Here is a 12,600-nt window from a genome sequence, read left to right on the forward strand (position 1 = left end):
ACAGATAAAAAGTAAATGTGAGCCATCACCGCGGCCGCCCACTTGGATTAAAAGACGAAGTGCAGAAACAACAGAAACAATCTGGTAGGAATGATCTTGAGGAGACACGAAAGGATGTTTCAGCAGAAAATCTGGTTTTCAGCATCTGCTCTGACCGCATCCACCACAAGGGGGCACTCTTTATTTTCCTACAGCTCACACATGTTCAATCCCCTGAAGAAAGATCACATCCCTCCTTCCTCCTCTGTCCTTCTACCTGCGTCCCACTTCGCTCATTCAACACGAACTGGCAGTTTAACCTTAGAAATACTTTGTTCTGTGATCTAATGAACTCCTGAGAACACATTTCATATTTATTACAGGAAGGTTTTCTTTTATATCAAAGGAATAAAATAAAAGAAGCACAATATTACTAATAAACTAAGAAATAATCAATTGATTGTTAAATTCTCTCCTAAACTGATCCACAACACAGTGACCTGCGTTTTCCGTCACACTCCCCCCACCAACAGGTAACAGTTTTTACATCTAACAGCCTTTAAAGGTCAAGCTGTTTCTTATGTTAAAACATTTTCTTTCACTCCGCAGGAACCTTCCACTCTCGATTCCCAGAATTTCCAGGAATAGAAGAGGAAACGGAGCTTTTAGACGACCCCCCCCCCTCCATAACCCTCCCTGCTTTTAAGGCCAAAAATCACAAAAATGTTTCATTGAAGTGTTTATTTATTTTATCCGTAGAGACTTGGCCCGACATGTTTTAATGTGCCCGTTTATTTATTTTTATGCTTGTAAAACCTTGTGAAGTGACGCCTCATCTAGAGTCTGATTTTCGAAGGCGATGAAATGAAAATGACAGAGAAACTTTATTGATATAAATCAAGTTTTCGTGTGACTGATTTCTAAGCACAAATCCGTTTGATCTCAGGTGTGTTTGGGGTGGTGATATGATGATCTGGGCCAAATCTGGTTCTTTTATTTACAAAAAACACTTCAGAATAAATTAGAAATAAATGTTAGTCAAAAATTCTCAATTGGCTGAACAAATTTACTTAACAATTAAAGAATAAAGAGCGTGTGTTTGGATAATGTATGAACGCTGCGGGCCGTTCACCGACAGTGACAGACTGTGTGTTGTGGAGGGGGTGGTGCCCAGGGTCATAGGTCAATCTGGGCAGCGCGGCTTTGGCCGTGACCTTTGTTCAAAACCCCAATTTAACCGCGTAACTACCACTATATGTGTGTGTGTCGTACAGTCCACAGCCATGGGGGGCCTTCCTGCATCGAGGAGGCCTGAGCTCCCCGGTTGCCATGGAGATCAGAGTTATCAATGTACAGCTACAATTCAAAATGAGGTTTAAATGATGAAGTCAAATCTATAAAGTTGAACTGGGATGCTTTGGAGTTGAATGAATTGGTTGGTGGTTACCAAACAACGAACACGCAAACGGCGATACACAATGTGAAGGTAAGGCCCTGAAAAGGAGGATGGGCGGGGTCTGGAGCCTCCGGAGAGCCATCAATCACTCCACTGTCAAAGAATGCAGGAGCGGCTGGGAGGAAGAGCGCTGGAAGTGGAAAAGAGGGGGAAAAAACGGATGAAAAAGAAGAGATGTAAAGTTGACATGAGTGGAGGTAAAAGATTCTGTTAGCTGGAGATTCTGAAGTCTAATGAGTCATTGCAGGGACATTTCTGAGGCCCCCAAACCAGTTCAGCCTCCCCGTGCAGCTCAGCCTTCTCATATCTAGTACAGCCTAAGGCATGCAGCCACACTGTCTCTAATTCATATAATCCATCATATTCCTCTTCTTATGGATGAGGATGGAGCTGGTGGACCCACCAAGAGTTTGTCTATTATACAAATTGCAAGGTTTAAAACCCGTCCTGTAGGTGTGTGTGCTCAGGTGAGGCCCCACGAGGAACGGCAGGATTATAAACTGTGGGTCCGGCAGGGCGCGGACCGCAGAGGTTGAAGTTGAGAAGCAGCGGGGGCTAAAACACATTCACGCTCCTGGCCACCTCGGGACCAACGCCATCGCAGCTGCCCACACATTTGCAACACCTATTCCTCTCCTGTCCCAAAACCTCTCGACTGCTACTTTTCCTGCTGGCCCTCTGTCTCTTCATCCTTCTTTCCCGTCATTCCTCTCCTCGCTCCATCATCTGAGCAGCCCACAGGGAGCTGGGTTTTGTCTAGACAGATGCTCTCCCACAGCGCTACCAAGGTTGAAGCTAAAATCTTAATCTTCGTTGCTTAAACTCTTCTTTTTGCCACAGGTTTAGAAAAGATCTTCAGTTTTGACCTGTCTGTCACACTGTCTGTTTTCAGAATGCAAACATAAAAGGAGAGCAGTAGGGGCAATCGTCCTCCTTTAGGTCATTTTATACCCGTCTGCCCTTCTGTCACCTCCGCCTGCTCCTCACCTGCTCTCCTCCTTCAAACCCTGTCATCATCACCCCACTCTCTTTTGGCGACCTTCTGCCTTTTCTTTCGCCAGTTCAAACTTTCTCCTTTCCTCCTCTGCCTCTCTTTCCTCAGACCTGCTGGTCAGCAGCAGCTGTGACATCACCGGCCACCGCTCTTCGCCGGGATTGGACATTCGGCCACGTTGCCAGGCAACAGCAGCGAAAGGTCTCGCCGGTGTGAGCATGTGTGCGGCGTGCGCGCTTGTGTGTCTGTTTGTGGCGGCGTGAGTGAAAGGTGTGCGAGCGATTTTCCTCGCCTTGCCCTTTATCTGTGCATGAAGAATGATCAGAACAGATCCACCTCTGCGCTTTATCTCAGATCAAAGCATGTAGATGATTGGCCTCCTGCACCACCACCCCCCCCACCGCAGAAGAAGAGGGATGCGTTAATGAAAGGGAAAGAGTGCGTGCGCGCGTCAATGTCCACACTTGTGTCCGGCTAAATAAATGAGTAAGTTCATGTCGAGAAAAGGGTGTGTGTGTGTCTGAGCGTTGTGTGTGTAAGCCCCCGGGAGCGGGTGGTTATTGTATCTGACACAGCGGCTCTTTCTCGCGCCTCATATTTCTGGGCCGATCGATTCCTCTGACTCCCGACAAGACAATAATCGCACCTCCCTCTCTCACTCCATCACTACCATTATTACTGACCTCCCCAGGGAATGAAAAGGGTGAGGTGGGGGGGGTGGGTGAGGAAGGAGGGAAGGATGGAAGGAGGGAGGATGAGGAGTGATGGGGGGGGCAGAGAGTTGACAAAATGAGCTGATGATGATGAAGAAGCAAAAAGGAACAACACTGACAATGAGGGAGGAAGAGTTGGCCTGGAAAGGGGGACAGCAGCTGGGGAGGAAGTTGTGATAAGGAGACGGAGGAGAAAGGGAAAAAAAGAGAAGAAAGCGAGTAATAACAGTTACATGAAGGAGTGACGAGAGATGGGGGGGCTGAAAGAAAGACAGATGAGGGATTCTTGCTATTTTCTTCCAATAAAGCAGAAAATAAGAGACAGGGACTGAGTGGGGAAGGAGGGGTTGGACGGAGGTGAAAGAGGGAGAAATAAAAGAACGCACTCATACACAAAGACAGAAACACACACAGACACACGGAAAGTGGTGGCTGTGAATCTGTGGAGGTCAGCGCTCAGAAATATTATTAAATTGACAAGAGCACAATAGTTGATTGGCAGCCTGACTCCTGCACTGCCATTCACAGCAGAAGAATGGAGCGCACACGACTAAAACAGGCCCTTAGAAATAAGTCAAGTGGCAGATTTTCTCTCAATTAGGAAAAAAAAATACAGAAAAAAACTCAAATTAAGATTTTGATTTTCTTGATGAGTTTATTTGTCTTGCAAGACATCTTTTCTGTTTTTGCAGTGTAGAGTGCGCCTGTACTGTGGACAGTTTCTGCCTCTTGTGGAGGCGTTCGCCTGCATGTCACCGCCGCGTCCCACTGCTTTGAATCCAGATTACAACTACAGTAATTGGCTCTCAAGTCGAGAGATTGCTGTTTGACCTCCTCACCCCTGTGCGCCTCCTCTCTTCCTCACCCCCCGTCCCCACACGCTCTTTCTCTCCCTCTGACCCCCCACTTCCTCATCAATATTTCTCCTTCCTCCTCAAACCTGTATCACCACATCCATCTCTCCTCCTACAGATGCAGCCTCCGGCCTCCTTTCACCTCATCCACGCGCACGCTTTATCCCTTGTTAGAACGGCCTTTCTTCCTGTGTTTTTTATCCATTCCGCTCCACTTTCCATCACATAGCAGTTGTTTTACCACACTTTCCTTCCGTCCTTCCTTTCCTCCCTTGTTCTTCCATTTTCGTGCTCTTCCTCCAGCAGTTGGGGAATCGGGGGGGATCTATTGCATGCTTAATTCATGCTGTTTTTATTATGAAGAATGGGCTGTTCTGGGGGAGTGCTGAGAGGGGAAAGAGGTGAAAGATAAAAAATAAGGAGCTGAGAAAAAGGGGTGATATAGGTGGTGGTGTGCTAGGGAGATGGTGGTGAAGCAAACGAGGGGGTGGGTGGGGGGTGCGAGGAAATTGGTCTGGCTAGCGGAACAGCTTTTCACCTCTCTCTCCCTCTCTTTTTCTCTCCTTCTCCCTCCCTCCCTCTATTCTGCTTTGTATTCTGCAGAGATGACAGGGGGAAAGCTTTATTGCTCCGAGTTTGTATCGATCGGGGCCCCTCTGAGGGGGGAGACTGGGAGACGCACTGAGCAGGCCCTTTCTCAGTGACCGCAGCTTCAGCACCCCCCCCCCTCCATCCACCAACTCGCTCTTCACCCATCTCCTCCCTCCCCCCTCCAAACCGTCCGCTTGCTTGCTTGCTAGCTCGCTCTGAAATTCAAATTCAAGGCTCTCAAAGGTTAGGAGAGGGAGAGCCCGAGCGAGCAAAGGGAGAAGCCGAGAGATTGAATGAAAAAGAGATGCAGGCGTCTGGCTTCTTCTTCCCCCTGACTGGGGCCTTGAATGGCGCTGGGATCTGATAAGCAGGGCCCACAAACACAAACAAGGGAAGAAATGGAGAAATGAAGGAGAAAAGAAAATGGCCAAGTGAAATAAATCAGTCCCTGTCCCCTTCTCTTTTTTCCACCCCCCCACTCCCCGACTGGTCCCCCCTCTTGCCTTCCTCCCTACTGTATCTCCATTCTTTCCGAGGTGAGGATGATTTTGTTGACAGGTGAAGAATGATCTGAGCCCGAGCTTGCATAAACCTCTCTGCTTCTGTTCTCGTTAGAGGGACAGCGGGGGTCCACTGAGAGACAGAAAATGTCCCAGTGGATCCCGTTCCATAGCTACCCAACTGTTTAAGGGCAAAATCCGAAAATAAGTAAGTATATTTTGCACAGACTTGCAAAACTCAACAAAAGAGGAACGGAATGTTGGAGAAATCAAACAAAAACTGACTGTTTTTGCTCTTTAACTTTAATTAAAAGAACATAAAGGCAGGACAACTAGCTAAACAGTCATACATGGCGGAGGCCACATGTGCACGCGTCCTCACACACAGCCTATTTATCCATTAACGACACACAGACTGCTGCAGTGAAGCAAGGGAGGGGTTCAGATTGTCCACAAGGGGGTTACCAGGTTCAAGTCCATGACCAGAGGGCTAGAAGAAGGTTAAGGGTTGTAAGTTCAGCTCCCAGGAGAGTAGGAGGGTCCCTGCTGTCTGCCACCACCCCCTCCTCTCCAAAAATCCTCCAGGACAATACGACTCCCCTGCTCAATTTTCCTCCACCCCTCATTTGTCATCTCCATTAAACTGATTGTTTGCAAGCCCCGTTTAGCCTGATCACACACATGTTAACCTAAGCTGGTTTCAGATGCGAGCTCACATGCTGCCTCCACCATAAACAAACACAAGTTCAATTACACAGAGAACAATGCTCAAAACACTTAAAATCCTGATCTACAGCTTCCCCATGATTTACACAGTTTCCACCTATTGCAATATGCATCTTACATCACGGAAAAGCACAGAGAAATGCATGACAGGGCCTATCATCTGCCCCAGATCAGAGTGGATATGATATATTTGTGTAAACACTGGATACCTATCCTATAAATATATATTGTCATTGATATTGCCTGTGTGGTTTAGTTCATCTCCAGACTGAGTTCACTGATACAGTATACATTAGAGACTTGAGCTGGATAGCTCACATTTGATTTGCAGAAAGATACACATGTGTGGAACTCTAGACACACACACTCACACACAGTATAATAACCTGCAGGCCTATAACCTGCCTTGTTGGCTGGCTGGATGGATGCATTATTAAACACACAGGATTTCATATGTAGAGACAGAATATGATCGCTGCACTGCTGTGGATATTCACTTGTTCAACCTCTACTCTCCCACCTTTTGCTTAAAAAGTGATAACTTCTTGCACTTGATTCATTAATTTAGGAAAAATGATAAGCTTTTAATATATATATATATAGATATTTTTTTTTCTCTGTTTCCTCCCCACATTTTTCCTCTCAATAAAGGGATAATTATTAACCGATAAATCAAATTGTTTGTCCCTTACCCTCCACACTGATCTATTAGAAAAACATCACAAAAGATGCTTATTTCATCCAAAATGTGACGTAAAAAACACAGATGAAGACATTCTGTGGGGCAGACCCAGGGCTGTGGTGTTCATGGGCATGTTGCTTTAATACATACCACCTGCCTGAGCATAGCTGCAGATAAAAGCCAGCTCCCCTCCATGGTAATGACACTCCACAGCACCAATGCCCTCCCTCTAGACGTCACAGCGTCCTGGCGCTCAGGAGAGGCTGCAGGGTGTTGACACAGTCATCAGACTGTCCTGATGTCCTGAGTCAGATCCAGCATCTGCTGCAGGACTGATCCATGCAGGTGCAAGACACCCAGAGCTTTCACTACGCAACTCTTACTAGCAAGGTGTAATGTGAATTTAAACTCTTGGAGATGCTTCCATTTAAACTAGTTAAAGTTTTGGGGGCTTTTCTAGCATTTTTCTCATGACGGAGGACTATTGTAAGACAAAAACTGCATTTCGGAGTATTTCGTAATGCAAATCCTCGTGAATCAGGATCAGATAAGAAAATACAGCTTGAAAGTCTAAAGCTCCCAGCTCCACTCCAATTCGATGCCATCACTTGTAGACAAATAGATCCATCATTTTCCTCGTCTGAATTAGTCCGGCTCAGAACTGTACGGCTGGATAGCTCCAATATTGCTCGCCATTTTGTTTCACCGCTAATGTTAGTTCGGGGTTGTGAGGGGCTGTAAGCTAGCGGGAGAAAGTGTAAACGAAGGGTTGATGGGAAATGAGCGTATGCTTACTCCGCACCAACAGTCCTGCTCCAAACCCACAGGCAAATTTTTAATGAACTACTGCCGCTCTGCAGAAACTATGTCCATGAAAATGACGCAAGTTTTTTTTTATTTATTTTGGCAAAAAAAACTGCCTAATCATAATTAAACTCTTTTAAAATAGATCAAAAGTTGGGTGAAGTGGGACGTTGAGGATGTGGAGGAAAACAAGATGGCTTTTCTGGTGGAATGGGAACGCTGGTGACCCAGGTTGACAGCTCGGATCTGGCCCGTGAGGGGCCACAGGGCAGCCGGCGGACATGCTCAGTCATTCGCCTCAAAGGTGACGGGATGGACCTCCTCTGACCGAGCAGGCACCTCCGCATCCCGGCGATTAACCAAAGGGCCCGCACACGTGGATTGGTTGAAGGGCAACGAAACCACAACACGAAGCGCTGTGTGTGTTTACATCTGCAGGGCGAGCAGGCCGGGCCCCGACTCTCACGGTAATCGATGAACAAGGGGAGGAAAGGGAGTGGGTGAGGCAGGGATGCTGGGGGGAGAGGGAGGGCGGTAGAAAATCGGTAAAGAAAGCAGGTTATCTCCCTTCATTAGGGGAGAGGGAATCCCCGTCTGGATGGGGGGGGTCTAGGTGGGTGAGGAGGGGTGAGGAAAGACTGGAGTTCATTGATAAAAAGGGAGAGAGGAGAGAAGGGGAGACGATGTTTGGCATCGAGAGAGAGCAGACAATTATCTGTATTGATTAGAGCGGCCCAGTACTGTGAAGACTGAGAAAACTATGACTGGATCAATAGAGAGGGAGAGGGAGGGCGGGAGTTGGAAGATGGACAGACCAACAAAAAGAAACAAACGACACAGATAAAAAAAGACAGATATAATGACAAACATAAAGAAATAGATCGTTTATAGTTCAAAGTAAAGGCAAAGACCAAAGGTGGCGTAAATGTTAGTAGGGGTGGGGGCAGGACACAGGGCGAGTCAATGAAAGCCCAAGGAGATGCATTACATTGTTGATGTCATTACTCTTTATCATTGATTTGTCAGCACAACCACAGAGTTCATTCAACAAGCCATCCGGTGCCCTCCCATCACCACAGCTCCGCAGAAGGTGGGGTGGGGGGCACGAGCGAAACATGACTTTGGGAAAAACTCAGTTCAGGGTGAATGCCTCCCAAATACAAATCACACAGGTCTCAGTAGGACATCATAGTCATAAAGGGGAAACTCAGAGAGCATAATCTGAATTGGTAATTGCAAATTAGTGAAGTTCTGACCATAATCTTGTTCTTAATGAACACTTTAAAGACCCATCTCATGTTTTTCACATGTTCTTGTAGCATTGTTCTCATTTTGGAGGGTGAATACTTAGAAAATTAGTATTTCAAATTCTTTATTCAGACACAAAAATACAGTTTAACAAAGCAGTTGTGATGTAGGGGCCACAAGCTTCCAGCTCCGCTCCACTCTGATGCATTCACTTGCAGGTAAATACATCCATGTACCGGTATGTCTTTGTTTTCCTTGTCTGAGCTCAAAACTGTACGCCTGGAGAGCTCCAATATTGCTCACCGTTTCTGTTGCACTGCTAATGTTAGATAAAAGGGCGAGGGACTGTAAGCTAGCAGGAGAGAGTAAGGAAAGGGATGATGGGAAGTGTTTACCCAAAACTCAGAGGTGAATATATGCAGAAACTATGTCCTAGAAAACGACACAGGTTTTTTTTATCAAAAGATGATCAAAATGGGACTTTAAACTTGTTGTAATCAACAGCAAATATCAAAAGTTGAACATTTTTTAATATCTTTATTCCTATGATGAATTATTGCTTTTGCTTTACTTTTCTGTGCAGCAACAAGCAGACATTTTAAAGAAAAAAAAATCTAAATTGCAGATGTAGGCATGTGTTTTTGTTTGTAAGGAGTGTTCACTCATTTTTTCTCTGTAGTGTTGTGCTAGCTTTTGATCACACTTTAGGGCATCTCAGAATTGAAATGTAGAGGTCCTTCTCCAGTCTACATGAAGATTGGACTTCATCACCTCTGTATATAGTGTTATTGAGCTAGACACTTTTTGCAATTGGGAAGTGAAAAAAAAGTACTTCATAGTGCAAAGAAGGAGCAGATACAGCGATGGAGAAATGGAAAGCATTGTGTGCATGTGTCTGCAAGAGAGATGAATACAATTTGAAAGTGTTTTGAAGAACCAAGAAACTGTTAAAAGGCCCAGTGTAAGTGCAGACCATTTACAATTCCAGAGTGAGATAGCTTTCACATGAGAGTCCATTTGTGACCAAACCTATAAAGAACAGACAAACCTTATGCCACGTCTACACAAGTATAAAGCAAACAAATAGAACCTTTATAAATGGTGAAAAATCAACTTCTTTGATGTATATTAAAGAAGTGTTTCTTTTTATTTATTTTATTTTTACTTTTTTATTATATATATATATATATATATATATATATAGCCTCTCACAACTCTAAGCTAACATTAGCGGTGCAACAAAAATGGCGAGTAATATCAGAGCTATCCAGTCGTACGGTTTTGAGCCAGGTGTCATCTCAGCGGAGGAATAAGAAGACATACATGGATCTATTTGACAGCAAGTGGATGTATGAGCAGGGAGCTGACTATTTTATCTTCCACATCAAAACTACTAGCTTTTTCAAATTGATTTTTTTTATCTGCTACTGATTCAAAACAATTTCAATAAAAAAATACTAAGAAATGCAATTTTTGGTTTAATTTTCTCAATAGAAAAATGCTACAAAAACATGTCTTAAAAACCAAAAATATAATTTTCACTGTTGTGGGTCTTTAAAGGGTTGTACAAAATCTTAGTTATTTCATTTCCTACTGTTGCATCTTAATCCTGACCCTCATTGTGAGGGAACACCAAAAACCAACATAAAGGAGGTAATCTTCAGTAAGAAGAACCTGGTCTAGGGCCTCTTTTTGTTCAGGAGTAAAAGAAAAATGGTGGAGTGAAGCAGGAACAAAAGGCATACAAGGCCAAACAGGGGAGTGACAACCTGTGCTGAGCAAAAACATCCTTCTAGCGCACACACACACACTCACACACACTCTGGTAAAAGTACCCCCACTTTCCCAAAATGTCCTGAATGCAATTGTCCAGGGGCGCTTTCAGACCAAGGTAGTTCAGCTGACTCAGTTTAATTGGGGGGAAAAAAAGACTAAAAATTGTCCCAGCTTCATTTGGTTTGGTTTCACACTGCACCTTAAAGGGCACAAAAGTAGACCGAACCGCGAGAAAGATCCTACAGGTTACCAGCTGCTTTGGAAATATTGACATATACAAATGTATGTTGGTTTACCACTTCTGTATCTGTTTACATTTACACCGTAGGTAAACTGCATATAAAAGGAGACCCTCGTTTTCAGCTTTGCCCAGGATAGCTTTCACAGTTTAGAGAAACTTAGGAAGATGGTCCAAACTAAACTGCTTTGGTGTAAACACACCCTAATACTTCTTTTAGCAAAGTCTATGTAAATGTAGTCCCAACCACCCATATGCATTACTATCTAATCAGACCATATACAGTAGGTTCTGCATCTACCTCCTTAGTTCACTTCTTTTTGCCCATTCCCCCTGAAACCAACAGATTCATTGGTTTATCTGTAGTCTTAGGGGTCTTCCATTGACAACTTAAACTTTTAGCTTCAGCCTTAGTCATATGGACCCGTATGGGGGTTGGCCTGTACAGGTGCTGCCGATTTTTGAGACAAGATGACGGGTGAGTTGAAGCCACTTTTATTAAAATAGTTTTTAGTGTTAAGGATTAGGTTAAAATAGGTCAAAAGAGGGTAAACGCTCAATTAAAAGATATTAAACTATATTAGTAATGTGTTGCATATCGGTGAATCAAGCTTCAATCAATCGAACTTTATTTATAAAAAGCACTTTTCATATTTTGCGCAACTCGAAGCACTTTACATTTAAAAACAAAAACATACACAGTAAAAACCCAACCCACCCTTCACCCCCCGAAAAGCTGCTTTAAAGTGTTGCTAACCAGCGCAAAACTGCTTTTTGCAGATGATGCAGGTGTGTTTGCAGGTGTGTCAGTTCCGTCAAAGCACATATGGCCAATTCAAGTGTTGTCATGAAAATGGAACGTACCACTGTCATGTGTGTTGTAGGAGTTTTGAGAAGTATTTGTAGCAGTAATGCAAGTTGCACACACTTATGACGCACGAGGGATGCTGTCATATTTTGCCCTTACACCACACTCCAGTTGTTAGGAAAGTGCACACTCATCAAAAACGACATTTAAAGTTGTAAAAACAAGATTTCATTGCTTTACAGTATTTTGATATAATCGAGGTTGAATCTCACCAATGCATAAAGATGTGACCTATACACGCCACGCACACACAGGACAACATCTGTCCTTTTTTAGATTAATAAACATATCCTGGTGTCAATATTCCTCCTGCCACCATGTTGATAGTCTTTGAAACCAGAAGGCACTGTTTTGTCAGAAAAGGTTTATAGAGACACAGCTAAAGAGATGAAAAAACAGGGACTGTGATTGAGGGAGCCGAGTTGGATATTGAGGAAACCTTTGGTAAGGGCAGAAAATGTCAGGTTAGACAAACGACCTTTTAAACATAGAGCAGATGTAGAGAGCCATGCAGACGATGGACACAGGCCACGTCAAGCATGTGTCTCTTAACAGCTCGTAAAACAAGAACTGCCACGGCACTGGAAAGCATCGAGTAAAAGTGGACATTCGTATGACGAAAGGATTCATTTATCTTTAGCATACAGAATAGAAACAACTATGTTTTTTTAAGGTGAAAAGTGGGTTAAAACAGATTAAAAAGCATAAAAAAGAAAATAAATAGAAGAAGAAATGAGATGAGAAGAAAGGAGAGCAGGCCATAAATTACAGGTGTAGAGTTATGCATGCATGACATCACTAGACCCCTCCTCCAGCCCTTGGGGATGGGCACCTTGGAAACCGTCACTAAGGGAACAGAGTACTTAGAGGAGGGGGTGGGGGTCAGGGGTGGACAGACAGTTGAAAAAAAAAAAAAATCAAACGGTTGCAGAAAGCAAAAAAAAAACTAAAAATCTATATTCATCCTCCAGAGGACTATTGGAGGGATTAAGGAGAGTCATTTGCTGTAGAAAAATGTTTCCCTAACAAACCAGTATTCTATAAATTGGCCACCTTTGCTCACAAATGGAAACAAAGAAAGCTCCATCACAGCTGCATTGTCCTCTCCCACCATATACTGTGACCTCTCATCCTCTCCAGTCATTTAGAGATGGGAGATTTAGTGCAGCAC

At 44.1% G+C, this 12,600-nt stretch overlaps 1 protein-coding gene across 3 annotated transcripts in view; it reads right to left on the reverse strand.

The window, feature by feature from the left end:
- pou2f2a (POU class 2 homeobox 2a) overlaps positions 1–12,600 on the reverse strand; it is a 47,081-nt gene that overhangs the window by 19,051 nt on the left and 15,430 nt on the right. The gene's annotated exons all lie outside the window — the stretch shown is intronic.

Source organism: Oryzias melastigma, linkage group LG16 (assembly GCF_002922805.2).
Source record: "Oryzias melastigma strain HK-1 linkage group LG16, ASM292280v2, whole genome shotgun sequence".
Taxonomy (NCBI): Eukaryota; Metazoa; Chordata; class Actinopteri; order Beloniformes; family Adrianichthyidae; genus Oryzias; species Oryzias melastigma.